The sequence below is a fragment of the Crocodylus porosus genome, unplaced genomic scaffold, assembly GCF_001723895.1.
Source record: "Crocodylus porosus isolate Cpor-Errol unplaced genomic scaffold, CroPor_comp1, whole genome shotgun sequence".
Lineage (NCBI taxonomy): Eukaryota > Metazoa > Chordata > Crocodylia > Crocodylidae > Crocodylus > Crocodylus porosus.
This window is the reverse complement of record NW_017728912.1, coordinates 18087373-18108576: the sequence shown is the minus strand read 5'-3', so window position 1 is coordinate 18108576 and position 21204 is coordinate 18087373. Positions and strand designations below refer to the sequence as shown.

At 39.1% G+C, this 21204-nt stretch overlaps 1 long non-coding RNA gene across 1 annotated transcript in view; it reads left to right on the top strand.

Annotated features, from left to right (window-relative positions):
- Nucleotides 1–1726: 1726 nt before the first annotated feature.
- Nucleotides 1727–21204, top strand: part of LOC109309560 — a 47912-nt gene continuing 28434 nt past the window's right edge. The window contains exon 1 of the long non-coding RNA XR_002100962.1: nucleotides 1727–1955. This is a non-coding gene — a long non-coding RNA (uncharacterized LOC109309560). The remainder of the gene's footprint in view (nucleotides 1956–21204) is intronic.

The window sequence follows — 21204 nt, the reverse complement described above, 5'->3', positions numbered from 1 at the left end:
TCCAGATGGTGTTACATGAAGGAAAAATTATCATTGAAAGACCCAGTATTGTGAACGTTCATTTGTAATATATTAACTGGTTACACATTAGCTATCATATTTTTTTAAAGTGCGGAGTTGACAGCTGAGCCTTGTGTATTTGTATTATCAAACATCTGTAGCATAAAATAACCCATACTAGGTTTCTAATACTGCTTCCTTGTCACCGACCTAGTAAAACATAATATGTACGAAAGCAAAGAGGTTCAGCTAAAATACATATATTTCCCAGGTAATTCAGCTGTGGTTATTTTTAAATTAATTTGTCTGAAATCCCTAAAGGCTAAATAAGTTTTGGCAGCCACAAACAGAATTTTTGAACAGCAACTCTCAAAGTTCCAGTTTAATTCTTGTGTCTTTATATTTTGATTAGCAAAATAGCCATCTGTTGTTCTTCTCTAAAGAGTTCTTGTGCTGTGTGAATTTAATCAAGCCTAAGGCACAATGCGCATTTATTAAAAGATAATAATCTGGAAAAGAGTTATCTCTTAGGAATTTATTTTAATATCTTAGGCTGATACCTATAAACGTATCATTTAACATTTGTCATGAAACTGGACTCTTATTAATATGAATCCCAAACTTTTATCAATATTTTAGTATTAGTCAGAAGGAAAAAGTAAAAAATAAAAAACTTTTGTTGAATATGGAAAAATATTAATCAACAAGATTCAACCTACTAGAGCCTTCAACAGTCTATGGATGAAATTCTGCTCCCATTGAAGTCAACAGGAATTTTCCAGTTGACTTCAGTGATACAAGAATTTAATAGAAATTGCAGTGTATGGGATAACTGAATCAACTCTTCCAAGCACCTTGAATCCATATCTCATTTTAACTCATCAGCTTCTTAATTCTTGTTTATAATAAATGATTTAACCAACGCCTGTTTAAAAAGCAGAAAACAAAACTATGGTGGCTATGATTTAGGACAAAATTCTCTCTCATAGGGATATATTTTAAAAGCAACTGACTTCTCCCCAACCAAAGATGTCAACTCCCTCAAGACAAACTACTGTCTGACACTCTACTGAACTTTTCTGTTAACAAAGTAACTATCGTTTCCAAGTGAGAGGGGAAAGACAGACTGTAGATAGGAAGAAAACATCCATTGTTTGTTTTTTATACAGCATTAGTTTAGAGATGCACAAATATTTTGCAGACTATTTTATTTGTAGGATATCTTTACAAAATTGGAAATATCTTAAATTGACTCCACTATTTTGAGATGTTCATTAAGGATTCACATCTGTTTGCTAAACTGGCAACTAAGAGGTGGCAGAACAAATAACATCTCTAGAAGCAGAATGGAATTGAAATACGCTTCTTGCATCGGAAAGAGAAAAGATTCTTTTAAATACCTCTTGCATGAGTGATTATTTTATTAAATTGTATTTATCACCTGCACATGTTTTCATGAGGTCAGTGCCACAAAGAATGCATAAGAACATTTCCCCAGGCTCCTGAGACAGAGGTGTGTGTGTTGTGTCTGTATACACATAGGCATACATATGAATAAGTGTAAATGTATGGGGAGAAGTCTGTCTTTCTTTTTTCCCTCTCAAGGGCATGCCTGAAATTTAATTGAGGTAAAATAAATGTTCTTATCAGAAGTCACAATAGACCTTCCCAGTTTTGTTTGTGGCGGAGTTCAGGAGCCCTCCCTATGGCTTACTCTCTACCTTCCCCCACTTCAGATATTAACCTGGACATCATGCCTTCCAAACATTAAATGAGCTGAGCGATGTTTTATTACATTTCTCATGTGGCTAAGCTTAGTGCGGCTTTTAAGTGTTCCTTGGTATGCCGTGCTTACGCAAGTTATTTTCTGCTGTGGATTGTTGATGCTGCAGCAGCAGATAGAATGATGTGCCTTGAATTCCAATGAGGAGAAGGGGGGGCTTTTTGAATAAAGAGTGAGTATTTTGAAAGGACTTGTAACTCGTTCTCTGCTTTTCAGGTTGGATATATTAGAAGTGAATTGTAAGTGCTGCTATGAGATGGCTTGTCTGTTTTTAGATGTCAAAATTGTTTTGAAATGTCACTATTTGTAAATTCTGCTGTGTATTGAAATCCTGTTGTAGCTGATGCACTGTGTTGTGTTCCTCTCAGGCGGATGTGAAAAAGTAAACAGAGAAAAGCTTAATTTTAATAAGGGCTGGCGGAAACAGTGTGTAGAAAGGAGATCTTAAACTATAACTAAATTAGGAGTTTCTTTTATGGTATTTGACCTCCTCCTAACAACTAGGGAGAGTTTGTAAGCAATGAGGTGGACCAGTGAAGTGATGTGTGTCTTCACAAACTGCTTCAGGGGATTAAAACATTTCACTGTGTCCTAGCCATCTGCTTATTCAGAGCTTGCATTATTGGAAGCAGTGCCTTTCCTCTTCCAGCAGTGATGCAAAGATCCCTAGTTCTTAAGGGCTGTGTATGAAACAGATTTTAAGGGATCCAGCCGTGATTAGAGCAGTTAGCCTGTTAACGTTCTATGTATTTACAGTGGATTATTTGAAGGGAAGCAGGGGTTAAGTCAGCAGGTCTCTCAGCTTCCCCAGGGGTTAACCTGGCAGCCTGTTTGGCACACACAGGAGGGCTGACAGGTAGCAGGATTTGTCTAAGCAGTGTGCATGAGAGCCAACAAGGAAAACTGAATGCTCTGGATTAGTTTTGGATTATGTTGTCAGAGTGAAGCCTGACGGACAAACTGCAGAGGAATAAAATGCAATCTGTTTGGGGAGAGAGACAGCGTGCATAGCTTTCATTTTTCAAGAAATGACAAGAAAAATCATTAATAATTTGTAAATCCATGTCCATTAACTTTTCTCTTTGTTATCCCAAGACAATTTTTTAACTTGAATTTGCCACTGTTCTGTAGCTGTTCTTTTCTGGTGACAGATAGTAGAAGAGATAGAAAGTCACAGTAGCAAATTGTAAAACAAAAGGAACAAATACTTCTAAAACTTTCATTATAATACCTGCAGATGTTTGGAGAGGGGGTACACATCATTTATTTGGGGGTAAATGATGAAATTGAATATACTTTTCTTTCTTTCTTCTATTCTGTACCTCTACTTTGAATAGATAATCCTTTCTATTTCAAAATTGAATGAGCATTAAACTGCAGTCATTCAGTGAAGAGAATTATCATGCTGCTATTAATAACAGTGCAAATTAATTACCTGTTTTTCTGCAGCTGTTATTTCATAATGTTGCTTCATTTTTAGACCATTTAATTTTGCACGGGGGGGAGGGGGGCGGAAGGGGCAGGGAAGGGGAAAGGAATACAATGCGACTGAAATGCCAGTTTCAAGAAAGATCTGTTCCATTTCTCATTATAACACTGTTTGTCCCTGAGTGTCAGGCCATTGTGCTACTTCCTGACAAAATGGTCATCCTTGCTATTAGCTAGCAATTATTTGTTTGGCCACAGACATAGACTATGAATAATGGGGTCTGCTTATGAATTGTAGTCAGGTCTGGGGTTTTTGGGTATTTTTAAAAGATTACTAATTCTTTGGGCATTTGTTATCATGGAAGAATACAGCTAACATAAATTAAGTGAAGCTTGGCAAAGAAGCTGCGTTTAAAATCGTATTTCATCATGGAATTAGTCGTTTTCAACTACTACTGTAGTAGTACTACTTTCAACTACTGCTTCTTCTGTGATTTTTTTTTTTTAATTGTCAACCCCATGTGGCAAATTCAACCGTCTGAAAATTAAACACAAGGTGTTTTTTAACCCTTGTAATACATAATAGAGACTCCACAGTTGGAATTACATGGCCCATAGTGTTTGTGATGCAAGTAGTAACTTCCAAGTGTACTTCCATTGCAACTGTCACAGTAGAATTCAACCCATAATAGTAGATGGAAATTTAGTAGATAAAATTGCTTTTTTTTCTGTTTGTGAATTGTTCCTTTCATATTTATTCCCTCTGAAAAACTTTTCTGAGGATGATTCTTGGTCTGTATGCAAGTTGTTGAAGACTTGCCTGTGTGAAATTTGAGATGGGTTGCTTAGCTTCGATTGGATGCATATGTTATTCTATGTTTCTAGTCCCTAATCAATGAGTAGAATTGTTGCAGCCAGATTTTTGGTGCAGAAGTTTGCAATTTTAATTGGTGAATACTTCCAATTTACCAATAAATTTAAATTGGTAAACCATTTACCAATAACCATTTACCATAAACATTGTTACAAGAATGCCGGTCACTTCACTGAAGGTGACCATGTGAGTTGGGTGAATATAGAAACAACAAACTTTTATTTGAGCATATAACTCAAAAAATGTTTGTGCTGTTGCTATCTCAGCTCTAACTAAAAGTGAGAATCTGAGCCGATCTGATTAGAAGAGGTATAAAATTATATACTGAGTAACAAAGTATTAACTTGTGTATGCACTTATCAGTTTTCTGACTGTGCTTTATAAAATATATGGTTGCTGTAAATTAAAAATTATTTTTCTCCCTGCCATGACATCAGTATAATTTAAAATGGCAATAAGGGAGATTTGTGTCCTATGTCTTTGTGGATATATTTGCTAGTTGCGCACCACAGATTGTATAGAGCTGCTGCACCAGAGAGTTTTTCCTAGGAACAGCTGAAGGAGGGCTCAGGCACCCTTCTTCAGTCATATGCCAGAATGTCCTAGCAAGATCCTCATCCCATCCTCATCACAACCCTGAGACGGTTGGGAGTGTAATATGGCCCAATTTTAGAATTGTATTTGTTCAATTACTATGCTATCTATATTTCAAAGATCATTTATTTATACAGGGATCTTGGGTAGTTATTTTTTGGTGCTTTCTAGAAAACATGGGTTGGCTGGGGTACCTGTACCTTATGTCCTGTGAGTCAATTCATCAAAATATTTAGGCATATGGTTAAATCTATTCTTGTTGAACCAAACACTGGAAACAGTGCATATGAGTTTAAAATGAAGGATTTGTGTAAAGTTTTGTCTTAATCAACAGCCTTAGTATAGTTTTGTTGAATTATGTGCTTGAGTCTGGCACTGACTGGCTCCAGGGTCATGGACAAATTACCTACTCTCTTTGGGCCTCAGTTTCCCCATTTATAATGTGAGGATATTAACCCTTAGGGTAGCTCAGAGAAATGTAATGCTTGGTAAACTCCCTAAAATTCTTTGGCAAAAATGCAATGGATTTAATTGTGTGTGTGTGTGGGGGGGTTATTATTAGCTTAATTGTTTTAAAAATTGGGAAAACTCTTTAAAAGGACATAGTTTCCTTCATTCTTTTCGTCTCAATATTTACAAATCTGCAGACAAGGTACCATTGTGATTTCTAGTGCAAATGTAATTTACATGATTGGAAGTAGTAATGTAGAAGATTATTACAAACATTTCTCAATTATTTTTGTAAATGAATGACAATACTTTTATGGTGGGTAGTAAAACTGTTCTTCCTGGGTTTAAGTGCAAAACTCCCTTTGCTTTCAGCTGTGGAAGGGTCCGATCTTGGTTAGTGAAGAATTCTTCTTCGGCAACAAAATAATTCAACTGGTTTGCTATAGAACGGGTTCAGTTTAGTAATACCCTGTGAAACCTTTAAAAATTCAAGGGAAAAGTTAATAACTCAACATGTTGTTAAAATAGCTTTACCACTGGAGAGTGAATAACATGCCAAGCACTTAATGGAGAATTAATTTAAAACCCTGGCAGAATGTGGTCAGAATATAAAGATGAGCTATAACCTGAGCTTCCTGGTTGCCAAAAAAAAAAAAGCAGTAAAAGAAAGAAATCACTTTGAGCTGTGTTTTCTCCTCGCCTGGATAAATGTTCCAAAAAGGCCCACAAATGGGAGAAAAGGTGGGGTGAAGCACTTTATATAACTCGAGAAATATAAAATAATACTTGAGAAACTGTAGAATTGACATGAAAATAAATAGGATTAACCTTATCTTGCAGGGTTCTTTGGCACTTACAGAGTACATTGGGGTATCACAACTGGCCATAAACCCGGATTATGACTTTACATTGCTACAGAGGCACTAAACACCTGGAGCTTGTCCTCTGTGTTTAATTATTGTCCACAATAAATGAATTTATTTATTTTCATAAATGACAGCAAACATGAAATTGTTTAAGAACTGGACCTATAACAACTATGTGCATACATTGTCAGTGTTGTGCACACTTTAATAGTAACTACATGTGGAAAAAGAAGTTAGGTAATGCACACATAGAATTACACTATTGCACACTTCATTATTATAGCAACTGCCTGCACAGATTTGATTAGCTAAATCTTGATGACTCAACAGGACAAAATGTGTTCTACTCCTAAGTGCTTCCAAAGCAATTTATAAATAGCCATATGAACTATATAGATGGTTGCTTTGTTTATCATTGAAATAGAGCCATGAGAAGTAAAATCACAAGACATTTACATGGCAATTTAAGACATACAATTTAAGAAGTGATGAAAATTTTTTCTTAAACTCCCCATAGCATCTAGGTATAGATGGAATTAACTGGCTGAACCATTCCAAAGAGTAATGAATCCAGGTCTCATATTTACTTTTCATTGAACAGACATAATGTTCAGCTACCTAGTTCTCCCTATTACAGACTAACTGAACTGGTTTTGTAAGGTCTCCCAGTTAAAATGCCATCCACAGAGCCACCAACAGTTCATGGGTTTTGCTTAATTTTGTTCTGTCCAAGTAAAGAACTATCACAGGACTGGGTAGCTTTTAAGAAATAACAGGAATTGCAACACAGTTTGGTACAACCGCTGTCCATTAGTACAAAAAATGCTGTTAATTCCTTTACTCAGTTTTCAAAATCTCCCCAAGTTTGTCTGACCAAACTTGGGTGGATCATTAATCTTCTCTTTCATGGATTTATGATAAGTGGCAGAATATAATAAAACACTTCAGAACACTCTTCTTTGGGACATTAGTAATGGTAAGTTTAGGAAAACTTCAATATCCTGCTCCCTTTTTAATATAGGAAAAGCAATGTCCTAATGCATAGAAATAACTGAGGTAATAAATTATCAAGGGACACTGTGTTTTAACAGAAACAAATCCAGAGCACTCATTCATTTATCTTCCTGTTTTGGGGGGGAAGAAGGAGGAACACTGAATGGCATGTTTATCTTAAGACCTTATTAGGTCTGTATAATAAAAATATCTCCCAAAAGTCTAATATTAAAGGATTGCTAAAACTGTTTCAAAATTTTAATGCAGAGAATAAGAAACACAAAAAGAAATACCTTTCACTTTTTTTTTTGCTTTGTTCCTTCACAATATTACCAAAATATTCAATATGATATATTGTTCTTAAGTAAATCTGGCTGATTTCAGATTAGTTTCTGGGATCCAGACTCTACCCTTCCCCAGCTCCCCAGTATTTAGTTCACGCTTTCTACCTATGGGCAATATTTGTGTCTTGGAGGAGTATTTTCTGACTACCCTAAAGAAAAAGGATTGTTATTCTCCTTTGCCCCTTAGTGAAAGGATTCCTTCATTTTCAATCCCCACCACCTTTGCATACAAGGACCAGATACAGCCTTGTTCCTAACTAGCTCCCCATGCATTTAACTTTATTGACTTAAATGAGGGCTGGCCACTCTTCCTTTTTTTCCCTTTTCCTGCTGTTAGTATTGTAAAGCCAAAAAATTTATGGACAAGTATTCTGGATTTATTTCAGCTGGCACATCATCAGTAAATTGATCTCTATGTTTAGTCCCTATTGTTGGAGACAGCATGATTGGCAGGTCCACCAAATTATTTCTCACGAGTCCCCAAATTCCATCCAGGAATACACCAGAGAATACTATATCCAGATACTGCAGCAAGCAAAAAAAAGTCCCCTGCTTCAAATCACATGCTGATGCCACCCAGCTCTCCAAAATGCTCACACAAGATACCACTGGCTTCCTCCTCGGACCCTCCTACATTATACAGGGCTGGCTTCTGAAGCCCTCAAGAACACTTTCTTCTCCCCATTTCTCAACCTGATTCAATCTTTCCATGTCACTTGTTTTTATGGAGTCTTCATGCTTGACTGGTTCTTCTTCTAACTCCCCAGTGCTAAGCATAGTCTATAGGAGCATATGTGAGATGTTTATTCTTGGGAATAAAAGGTCTTCGAAATATTTGACCTTTCTTCTTTCTTCACAGCACTGAAGATGAAAACTGGGCTGCTTCTCCTGGTATGAGACTATCAGGGATAATATAAAAGTATTGCACTATTACACAACTTCTTGGTGTTAGTGGGCATCACACAGCTTAATGCTACATGGGAATTTCCATCCACCTATGCTCAGAAGTAACGTTTGTTTGTTTCATGCTCATTTTCCCTCAGAATTACAGATTCCATGTGGAGGCAAATTCCATGTGAGCTTGGAAGTACTTTTTGTCCAGTTCTGTTTCCTTGATTTTGAGTAAGGAAGTCAGCATTTCTTCCCCACCATCCCCAATGAGACGGTATATAGTTTTTTCCCTTAAAGGGAGGAGATATCTCAGAAGTGATGATCAGTTTTTTCATGCTCTTATATATTCATTTTCAGCTGTGACCTATCATAAGAAGTACAATGAGTAAGTTTAGCGTTCATAGTATATTCTTAAACCTAAACACTGGCACCTGATGTAGTGAACGATACATGCTTTAAACGTGTGATAGTCATTTTATGTCTCTCTATCCCTTCTACCTCCATCAAACCGGCCTGATAAAATTCAAGATGGTGCTGATGGTTGAGAAAGAAGAAGCCTCTATTGTTATTTCATGTATATATTAGACAAAGTGAAAGACCTTTTATCTAGTTTTTATTACTAGACCCAGCATCTGTTTTATCAGAATTGATTCAGCATATCATGGCAAAATGAATAAAGTATACTCGATCGCTATTTTTTTTTTTAATTTTGATTTTATGGCCTCCCTTAATGTATGTCTGATTTACATAGTGCTGTTCAACTAAATATGAAAGTTTCAATATTAGCCTTTTTGTTTGGCAGTTACAATAAATCATCAAAACTCTGTTCAAGTAGCAGCTTCTAATGCATAGATTGCAGAGGGCTTGCCAGGTTAATTCTGTCATTACTGTGTTGACATGAGGCATGTTACAGCTTTCAGCTCAAAATGTTGTGTGTAATCTTTTAATCCCAAATTAGGTCAACATTTTATCAAGTTAATCTAACATGAAGATTAATTAGGCTAGTTAGCACACACAGAGGTTATTTGTTTAGAGGGTACATTTGATCAAGGAGTTAGCTCTTAATACAGCAGACAGCATTTTTCCATTCTACGCTATATTGCTCACCTGAAGTGTGATCACTCATCTTATAGATGTGTTGTACCCTCTAGTACATAACATTACGTACACACTACATCTCAACCTATTGTTTAACCACACCCAGAACAGGACAGAAAAAAGAGACCTCGGTGCACCCCAAATTTCATTTTGAAAAACTGGCAGATAAGAGTTTGCAAAATGAAACCCATCTGAATTTTCTTACGATTCCCACTGTGAAAGCTCATTTAGAAGGAAACTGATACTAATATTAAACTGTTTCAGGATTTTCATTTGAAATATTTATATATCATTTCACAGTCATATTTCTCATGAGATATGAAAGATGAATTTGAAAAATAAAAGATAAATAAGGATACCTAAAGAAACATTGATGGTTGTCCTAGAGTCAGTTGAATATTTTAGGCAAAATACCAATTTTTTAAAGCCAAAATTCTCCACAGGAACAGGAAAGGCTTGAATAAATTTATTGAGGGCGTTTCTTACATCCACTGTGGGTGGAGTTTCTATTAAAAGTGAGTGTTTTGTGCAAGTCTGTGTGGCAGAGTGTGGGGGAGAGACTATGCAGCCAATAACCAGTTAGTTAGGGTGCTAACCTACAATGTGGGAAACCTGGCTCTAATCACTGCTGTACTGCCTGATTTTAAAGCAGAGACCCAAACCAAAGCCAGGTCTTCCACACCCCAGGTCTGTGATTATCAAGCTGTCTATAGGGGAGGAGAGAGGTGAAAGGAGGAAAGAGACGTCTCTGGAGTTAGTGTTGGGGTGGAAGGGAGGCAAGAGGGAGTTCCGCTACTCAAAAAACCCTTCAGTATGGACTACGAAAAACATCAAAATCTTTTTTTTTAAAAATGAAAGGCAGGAAACTTTTTCTCATCCAGCTCTAAATGTTTCCGCTCCTTCTGCATGTCCATGTAAAGCAAAATCGAATATTGACTAACATGTCATAGATAGTAATGAGGCAGAGGCTAAGTTGTCCTGGGTCAGTGTGTATCTTCCTATTAATTTTTAATCCTGCTGAATCACTTAAAATTTCATCTCCAGTATATAGCATTGTGAGTTCTTTCTGCAAAAGAAGTCACTGGGGTTTTTTCCACCTCAAAATTATATCTTTATTATCATGATATCACTATATTTTCTGTATAAAGACAGTTAGACGGATCTTCCTTGGTAGTTTTCTTTCTTGGTTAAAAAATGATGGGTTTTTTCCTAAATAAAAACTTGAAGAGAAATCAGATTTCAAATTAAACATCTGTAGGGTTGACAGAGAAGGAGGAATGTATTGAGGGAGGTGGCATAAATCTGCTAACAGGGGTCATTAGACTGGACAAATGCCTTTCTCCCCTGAGTTTCCTAGATAAGAAGAACCTATCTAGTAGTTAAAAATTCCAAGAGTCATTCTGGATAGTATTACAGACCCCCCTGGGTGTTGCTGCAGAGTTCATGCCCTGTTTCATCAAATACACAGTGACATTCACCAGGGACCATGCTAATTATGGGGATTTAGCAGACAATGTCTAAGAACATTTCATCACAAAATAGCATGTCTTTGTCTTCAAGTATTGGTTTCTTGGTGTGTTAAGTTAGCAAAAAATTGGAGGTAAAATGATTCTGCACTTTGTTAATATATCTTTGCAATGGCATTAATCAACATATTGAAATGTTAAGATCCAATCTTCACTGCATTAGTGCCAGCAATATTGTGCTTTTTTCTGCAATTATATGGAGAGAGAGAAGCTCAAGGTAGCTTAAAAATTCATGGATTCCACATTAGTCCAATGTCTTTTAAACGAATTGATTTAATGAGGTGTGCAGTTGATTCAAAGTAAAATGTTTTTCCTGGGAAGGACTTAGAAGCCTATTTCTCTTTTCACTTATATCCCTATTAGTCAGGAGATCACCACTGAAGTCAACAAGAGGCAAATCAGGCCTCTGTTGTTAATGTGTTTCACTACTGTATAAAATTCTCAGAGATGAAAGAGCTTCCAGTCATTAAGTTGCTAGATAAAGAACAGAGGGTAAAAAAACAGACCTCACCAAACAAAGTGGAGGTATGCATCCAGCCACAGCTGATCCACTTTATTGGGCAAAACACCTCCCACATGATGTGGATGATGGGTGACATGTTCCCCTTGCATGGGGATTCTCCACCTCCATGGTAGGGCCCAGGTCCCACACCAACCTGTACCTCAGACAGAGGCACAGGTCAGTACAGGACCCAAGGAATCCCCAGCATCCCATACCTCCATACCAAGACCCACACTGACCTGTGCTTCCACATGAAGCACAGGTCAGCATGGCTCCTAGCAAGAGAGCAAGGGGTGGTGCAGGACAAAGGGAATTTGCAGCATCCCAAGTTTTAAGACCAGGGCCCACAATGGCCCATGTTTCCACATGAAGCACAGGTCAGCATGGGTCCTGCCACGGAGGTGCAGGTCACCAGGTCCCATACTGCCCCATGCCTCTGTATGAAGACATGGGGCACAGGGGATTCCCTGGAGCCTATGCCTCCACCTGTGTGGGCTTACCCTTCTTGCAGAGTTGTGCCCCATGTGATTCTGGGCCAGGATCCCATAAGTAGGGAACCCTGACTTTCCCTGCTTATAGAGAGGTGCCCCAAGATTCCCCAGGGCATGTCTCTATAAGCAGGTAAACCAGTCCTGAGGGCCTGAATCCTGCATTGGATTTCCTGGGGTGTGCAAGATTGGGCCCCTCAAACCCATGGAGCACCTGCCCAGGGCAGATGGGGAGTGCAGGCAGCTTTCGGTTGCCTACACTCTCCTGCTACAGAGCAAATAAACACCCAATTCAATCAAGCAGCACTATTTAATGCTACCTTTTGTCACACCATTGATGTGGCATGACAAAGGGATGTCACAGGGATTCTTGTCATTTTTGCTTCCTTAAAAATTCTTAAGGTGGCACAAATGCAACATCTGTTTCTACCCTTAGAAACTCATGATGTAGCACAGGCTGCCTCTGTAACCCTAGGCAAGTCACTTGGAGATGGATTCACAAAGGGAATAGGCATTGCAGCACCTCACTTTCTTGGCATTTGGTTCCAAAATATACCCTATAGGCCTGAGTTAGGCACCTAAGGTAGATGGGCACGGAAGCCATCAGATGTGCAGGGAGGCTACTCCAATGCACTGTAAAACATTTAATGGTGGAAAGTCATATGCCTAAGGGGAAGGGCAGAGGTTTCGAGATCTGTACCTATAAACTTACATATCTAAAAACTACCTATGTCTCGGGCATCTACTAGTAAATCCTTTGGAGACCCTGGCCTTCCTCTTTCTGTGCTTCAGTTGCCTATCTGTACAATGGGGAAAACAGCACTTTCCAACCCACAGACTGTTGTGAGGGTAAATGCATTCAACACTGTGAGTTACATGACTTCACCATCATAGCATCTATGCAGCTAGCTAGTACACACAAGTGTGAATGCTTGGGAAGTAATTTGGTAGCTGAGCAGGTCAAGTTTTGTATAATTCTAAGGGAAAACTGAGTTTTCTCCTTGTGATTTGCTCTCCTGTAAATGAACTTGGCTTCAGAGATGGTAACTCTGGAAATGAAAATTAGGTTAGCTCTAACACAATGGGCAGTTTCATGAAATGCTGTAGGGTGACAGGGAGTAGTATTTCCTTTTTAATTATGCCTCTGAAATTACTACTAGCTGCAAATGTTTTGATGTTAACACTGATAGCTTCTCTTTACAAGTCTTCTGAAAAAGAAGAGAGTTGCATTCAATTGAATTGTATGCACCATTTGCAACCACTGTCTAATACAGAAAATTGGGGCATTACCCATAGTCTTGTTAAGGTGAGATTCAGTGCCTCCAGCTGAATGCTATAGATCATAGATTCATAGGAAATCAAGGCTGAAAGGGACCTCATGAGGTAATCTAGTCCAGCTCCCTGCTGAAGGCAGGATCATCACTAAGTAGACTATCCCAGGCAAGTGTCTGTCTTATCTGCTCTTGAAAATATCTCCAGATAGATATTCCACAGCTTCTCCAGGTAGCCTATTCCAGTGCTTGCACTCTCATAGTCAGAAAGTTCTTTCTAATCTCCAATCTCAATTTCCTCTGCTGCAGCTTGAGGCCTTTGCACCTAATCCAGTCTCCTACAGCCTTATCATAGAATCATAGAAATTAAGGGCTGGAAGAGACCTCGAAAGATCATCAAGTCCAACCCCCCTGCTCTGGGCAGCAATACTGCTGAGATCAAATGATCCCAGCACGGTGTCTGTTCAGTCTCCTCTTGAAGACTTCCAAGGTTGGGGACTGTACCACCTCCTTGGGACGTCTGTTCCAGATTCTGGTGACCCTTACTGTAAAGAAGTTCTTCATTGCATCTAACCTGAAGCCTTCCTCTAAAAGTTTATGGCTATTGCTCCTTGTCCTGCCTTGGGGCACCTTAATGAACAGTTTTTCTCCCAGCTCCCTTGCATACTTATAGATGGCCATCAAGTCCCTCCTTAATCTTCTCTTCCTCAGGCTGAACAGTCCCAGATCCCTTAGTTTTTCCTCCTAAGGTTTGTCCTCCATGCCCTTAATCATTCTTGTGGCCCTTTGCTGGACCCTTTCAAGATTCTTCCATGTCTTTTTTGAAGTGTGATGCCCAGAACTGAACAATAGTACGCCGGCTGGGGTCTCACCAGCACCGAGTAGAGAGGAAGTATTACTTCCTTAGTCCTGCTTGTGACTCATCAGCTAATACATCCCAGTATGCTACAGCATCACACTGGTGGCTAATTTTCATCCCGTGATCAACCATAACCTCAAGGTCCTCTTCAGCCATCATGCAGTCCAGTACATCTCCACCTAACCTATATTCATGTTTCCTATATTCATCATTACTTCTCCTCAGATGAATCACTCTGCACTTATCTTATTGAACTGCATCTGGTTCCACTCCACCCACCTTTTCAGCTTGTCCAGGTCTGCTTGGATCTGTATATTATCCCCTAGCATGACCGCTTTTCCCCATAACTTAGTATCATCTGGAAACTTAGCCAGTGTGCTTTCCACATCCTCAGCTAAATCATCGATAAAAATATTGAACAGCACTGCCCTAGAACTGAGTCCTCTGGGATACCACTGGCCACCTTCCACCAAGGTGATACAGATCCATCTACTGGATTAGACTCCTTAGCCAGTTCCCAACCCACCTGACCAGGAACTCTGCCAGCCCACAATCCCCTGGGTTTTTTTATAAGACCATCATAGGAGCCCAAAACTAGACACCAGTACCTGGGTGAGGCCTCACTAGTGCCCAATAGTAGAAGAATCACTCTGCTATGGAAACATAGGTGCCTGTTTCCTCAGCATGGTGATAGGATTTGCGGGCAGCAGCACCCTTTAGAAGAGTGAAGTTTGCTTTCCTACAAGCTTCCATACAGAGCAGCCATGTCTCCAATTGTCTTCACGCCATTTTGGAACAATAGGTACCATCTCCATTATCTTCTAGAAAGAACAGTCCTTATAACCATCACTGTACCCAAAGCTCAGAGACTAAGATTACTCCTGCTTATTTTGTAGGGAACGGGAAAGAGAGAAGTGACTGGATAAGAGGAGAAGACTCCTTGCATGCATACCCTAGTGGCAGTGGTCCCATATGCTGAATATGATATGGAGGCAGAGTTTTATATTTGAATGGTAATTAATTAGGTTTGTATGGTGACTCAGATGTACCAGCTTCTTTGGAAAGGTAATGCACTCAATTCTATGACACTTGCACCTCTAGAATCCTTCTGTCTCTAAACATTTTTTTTCCTCTTTGAACACTTTTTGTAATATCAGACTCTCTTGGTGTTTAGTTTTTGACTGTGAGGAAAAGTCTGCAGAGCACTTCCAGTGAGCTCACTAAAAGCTGTCAAATAAATGCACTGGCAGATATGTACATGTTTTAATGGCTCCAGGAAGTGTTACTGACAATTCTAATCATATAACTTTTTGCAGATACACTCAGTCCCAGACTTTGCTAGGTCAGTTCACATAAATGGTTGCACTTTTTAACTTTTTTTTTGTCCTGTCTAATAAACAAATTTGCAGGTAAAAAGTCTTCTTCAAAACTAGTAGGATTTTTTTTAAATGACATGCATATAGAAAGTATATTAGAGCTTTCAGAAATAGGTAAGCTCTAAAATTATAGTTCTAACCTAGCTTTGCTTTAGTTAACATTAGAACAGATTGTAAAATGCTGTAAAATGCATTTGTAAAATGCTATATTATTTAAAATTATTTCTCCAAATACTCCAACATGGTGCCTAAAGAATACAAGTAATTTTAGTCAAGGAGCAAAGCATGATCTTGTTGACCTTCTAGGTGAAAAATAAACTAGGTATTTAAAATTTTACACCTTGAGGCAGCCTAATCATTTGAGAAGGATCTCAGGGAGGCCACAGGCCTGCATACTTCAGTCTAATACAAATAAACCAGTGCATGACACTCCATGTAAAATTGATTAAAGCAGTCTTGCTGCTACAGATTTTCATGATTCAAAGTGCACTGAATCCAGTGGAAGTCCAGAATATATGTTTTAAAGAGGTAAGACCAGTAGCAAACAAAGGCATATAAGGTCATCAAATCTTTTATGTGCATTTGTAAAGGAAGTAATCTTGTAAAGTGCTTATTATTGCTGCAGTCACCTACAGGATGTATATGTATGTCCTCCAAATCAATTTAGTGCCTCTGTACACATTGGTTAATAGGCCTTTGTGACATGTAAGTGCTACAGAAACTCCTCATTGTTTTCATCTCTTCCTGCTGTCCTTTATGTCAATATTAGTTTACAGAGAAGTGCTACACTGCAATCACTTTGTCCCTCCAAGAATTCAGATAAATAAATCATCCTATTTCTCTCCCCCACCACCCTTTAGACATATTTTGGTGATGTAAACACTTGTGGCAGCCAAACTTCTAAAGGTCCAAAGAGCTAGTTTACAAAAGGCCCCCCAAATTGCATACTGACTTTAAAACAAAATTACCCTAAACTTAAAGATTTCCCTTTATCCATCTGTCCTTATGTTCCTTCTTGCCCACTCAAATCCTTGTCTTTACTCTTCCTAGCACACGGATCTCCTTGTCTGATACGGATGGATTAGTGTAGGAAAAAAGAGCCATTCCTATCTGTTTCTTAGCTATTGGACTGATGGAAATAAAAGCCATTTCTGGATTCATAAAAGTTTTAATACATGCCTTCTTCTCTTGGTGACTCCCAAAAGACCTTTCCTAAACCCCCGTCTTACTGAAATCCTTTCTCCATCTTGATGTCAAATATGTTGGCAGTCTCCTCTGGACAGGCTGCTGCTTCAAATCTGGCTAGTTCCTGGGCACCTCAGGAAAATCCAGACTGTTAGAATGTGAATGACAAAGACAGCAGACAATGTGACAGATCTAAGACATTCACCTCATCAGTCACATAGCACTTAAGATTTAGGCATATATCAGGTCAGGTGACTCACAAGGTCAGGATAAGAAAGTACTGCTCTTGGGGCTCAGTGATAAAAAGAATGGGAGGATGGAAAGAATGGGAATCAGCAGAATAACTGGGGGGGAAAAGGGAGAAGATGAATCTGGAAGAGGAAGATCACCAAACATTCTGATGTTTTGTGGAGCAGAGCTTTTCAGAAAAGCTTTTCACAAATCTCTGAATATTACAGTTATTAATACCTACACATGTTCTTTCCTTGATGCCCAGCAGGCCTCCATCTCCACTTCAAACCCAAAGGAACACCTCTGCCAAACATCAATAAATATCCTATTTTAGTTAAATTCAAAGACACATTTTGCTTGTCTCACCGACTAAAATCTGTCCTCTTTTTGCTTTGAATGAAAAACATTACTGCCGTTGGTAGAGTAAGGCACATATTTTCTCATGGGGGAAAAAAATTCCCCCAAACTTTGGTTTCAGATGTCATGATAGTAACTGTGAATTTGGGTCAAATTCACCAAAAAGTTCCAGATGGGGTGGGGAGAAGAGTGGAATTCAGGGCTAGGCTCACCAAACTGCTCAGAGAAAAATGGCAGTCTTCCTCAATTATTAAAGAGCCCAATGGTTATATCCCCTACCTAGAAGGCGGGAGGACTGAGTTCAGTCCCGTTCCCAATCTGAGAGATCTTCCAGAAGAGTGTCCTAACAGCCATGCTGCAAGGTGTGCTATGAAGCAGTAGACTGGAGGGAAAAGATGGGCGGGGCGGTGTTCTTACGCTCATCCTTTTGCAAATCTTTTCCTTTTGTTTTTTCTTGCAACTGAACCAACAATGAAACATTTGGTGGGAGGAGGGGATCAATATTTCATCTGACTTGCAATGAAGATGGGGGTTTTTTATTCATTTCATTCACTGGAAGAAAAAAAATAAAAATAACATTTCTTTTTTTCACCCACTGTTCATATTTGGAGACTAAATTGAAAAATCAGTTATTGCCAGAGCTGGAGAAATAGCCACATAGCCCCCTTGCATTGCTAGGGGAAGCCTGTAGGCATGGAAACCTACCTTCCCATGTTTAGATTAAGCTGCTCTTCCCTCCAAAGGGGTTGTTGCCATGTGGCTTGTCTATCCTTAAAACTTTTTAAGGACTTGCTTTTAGCAAAAGGGAAAGGAAAGCTTGCATTTCAGTGACTGCCTGCCACGCAAGGAACGGGAACAATCAGAAAGCCACAAGCCGAGGTTCCAACTTAATCGGTTTCCTGCAGGTTGGTATGCAGGAAACTGAAATTTGGCACCGCACAGAGTGCTTGGAGAGTCCAACCACAAGACCTAATGTTCAAGCACACTGGTGCACCATTCACTGTCTTAAGTAAACAACTTACATCCATAATTCATCTGTCCCAAGTTCAGACATCACATTCATGAACACAGCCCTGCTAGGGAGTGCTCAGTTTGTAGCCTCATGTTCTTCACATAATTGCTGAAGCTAGCAGAACAGAGAGCTTACATATGAGAGAGGAGAGCATTACACATCTAAACATTAATAAGTGAACCTGACATTTTGTGCAGATATCTGTGTAGGATGACAAACATCAAGTGACTGGGACTGAAGAAAAAAATCGGTGAATATGCTCCAGAGCAGGAGTGGCCAACTTACAGCATGTGTGCCACACATGCCACATACACAGGCTGCCATGTGGTAGACTGGAGAAGGGACAAGTAACACAACACCAGAACGCAAAACAGCAAATCAGGCAGGGAGCACAGGTCAGGGAGCAGAAAGAGGAGCAACTGATTGGGCAGGGGAAAGGGATGGGAGTGGTACACAGGGAGTGTGGGGAGCTTATCTGCCTGAAAGGATGGCCCCCACTGCCTTAGGGGTTTCTCTGTGTGTTTATTTTATAAAATGTGAACAGTTTTCACTTCTGTTTTTTAATTTATTGATTTGAGAGAAAGTATATTCTCTATAGATATATGCTAATATACTGCCCTATTCCAAGGACTTGAGTTATTCCAGAAAGTTATGGGCTTGGTTTTGAGATGCATGCTCCCTCCTTCCTGATCTATAATGTTGCCTGCTCTGATCCAAAGCTACTGCAGCTGCTGCTGACTCCAGGCAGCAGTGTCCACGCTGGCTCTAGTGCTGGGCCCAGATCAGGACCAGACCTACAGCAGCTGCCTGCCTAGGACAGTACTCAAATCCAGGACAAGACCTTTTTTCCCTCGGTGTTGAATGAGGAAAAGAATTTTGTCTTGGATTTGAGTAATTACTGTGTGACTTTCAAGCATTATTTTTTTTAAAAAACAAGAAAGGAAGACAGTGGGGAGACCAAATAAAGAAAATTATGAACAGGGATACAGAAAGATGGAGTAGAGGATGATTCATAATAAATATGAAGCAGTAGCTGGTTGAAATCAGAATTTCCATCCCACTACAAATTCTGCTCTTCCCAGGTGCATTTGGCCAGGATGACAAGGCAAAGTATCTAACCTGTTTATGAAATGAAGTTTCCAATATGGAAATATCAGAATGTTTCTTTTTGTGTTAGTTCAACATTAAACCACATCACATTAGAGAAGTAGGTCAGGTGCTTTATACCTCTATTTTACCCTGCAGCCCAGCTACTCTGGTTGTGGATGGTTCTCTGCTGCATCATAGGTTTTGTAGGGAATCTGGCTCATTAGGAGAGAAAGGAAGCTGGAGACAGTAAAGCTAAACCTACTTTCTAGCAATTGTCCTATTATCTATTTTAGTACCATTTTAATCCTTTTATTTTCATATTTTATAAGCCTTGTCTTACCAATGACTTACTCTTTTGCCCTTATGCTATGCATAGTGTACAATCAGTCTTTAACATCTTAGTTTCTCCATGTACACACAATGTAGGGAAAGATATTAGAGATGCGTTTGGAGGAAGGTTTAAAGTTAGGCCTTCTTTAGAAACACGGTGAGTTGGCTGTACGCTGACTGGGAGAAAGCATTGAGTGAGGTAGGCATAATTAGGCCCAATGCTTGATAGCTTGGTTTGAGGAAATGCCTTTATTTTATCTGTAAAAACAATGAGATAAAGAGGCTACATAATGATTATTAATTAGTCTTTTCTTGCACAAATGAAAATAAATTAGTGCATCTTTATGTAGGAGCATTCATCCTCTAGATAGATGTATCTCATATTATTTTCAGTACTGAAAGGCAGGTTATTTATATCTGACATATAGAGAAGGCAGATTTTGGTCCTCATTTTACACTCTCATCAGAAGCTGCATACCTAATGGTATATATTCACTGTTATTTTCTGGTTGCTTTGTTCCACACTGGCAAAGGAGAGTAGCTGTAAATCCTGTTTAATTGACTGGTAACTGGGTTTATGGGTAGTTTGCACAATTGGACCAAATAGCTTGCGTGCATATTGTATTGAATACGATCATTATTCTAGTCTGGGTGATGACACATATTGCTTTAATAAAGGACACTAATTTGGCAAAATGATCTGTAAAGGCAGGTGGAAGAAACTGAACCCTCCCACATCAAAGCCCAGTTCCTTTCCCCTTGACTAGTACAGTTAACTGATAGGAATCAAAATATGATAGACTGTCTTTTTAATTCAGGCCATTGAAAGTTCAATAAATATAGCAACAACCTATTAATAAAAGTAGAATACTGTGACCATATGTCTCATCTGCACTATATTTGGCTTCAAAATCATCCTTTCTGCTGCATGTGCTTGTATGTGTACATGCACACACACACGTATCCTAGGAATTGTCTGTTGTCATTAAATACTAATACTTTCTGCTCCTAAATGCTTCATGTTAGGAGGCTGTGTACAAAGTAACAACTTCCTGCTCAATGATTTAATCAAGCTGCATATTGTGAGGTGGTTTGCTAGTTGTGAATTTCATGTTCAGATTTTTCATTCAGTTTAACTCAACACTTTTTAAAATACTTTTGTCTTTTACTCTTTCTACATTATCAACTAATCTTGTTACTCACGTATCTGTAGATTAATTTCTAATAGAGTAATTTTTACTATCAATCAGGTAACCATATTATTTTAAAGGAAATCCAGGACAGGGGGCGCCACACACACGCACATGCACACACACACCTATATAGCCTGACCCTGAACACATGCATGTGCACACACACACAGCCACCAACCCCACAGCTCCCAGGAGCCCTAATGGCTAAGTGGGGCGGGACAGCACGGAGGCCTGCAGTCAAGCTCCAATCTCCTGCGTGCAGACTGGACCTGGCTGGCAGTGGCCCCTGTGCAGTACAGCTGTTTGAAGCTTCAAGTGATGATTCGGAGGAGATTCAGCCTGATTTGGTGGCTGACTCTCCAAATCCGAATTGAATCAGGGAACAAATTTAAAGGTCCAAATCAATTCTTAGAATTGATTCAGAAAGCTTTGATGATTCGGGTGGTCCCCGGTGGCTGCAGCAG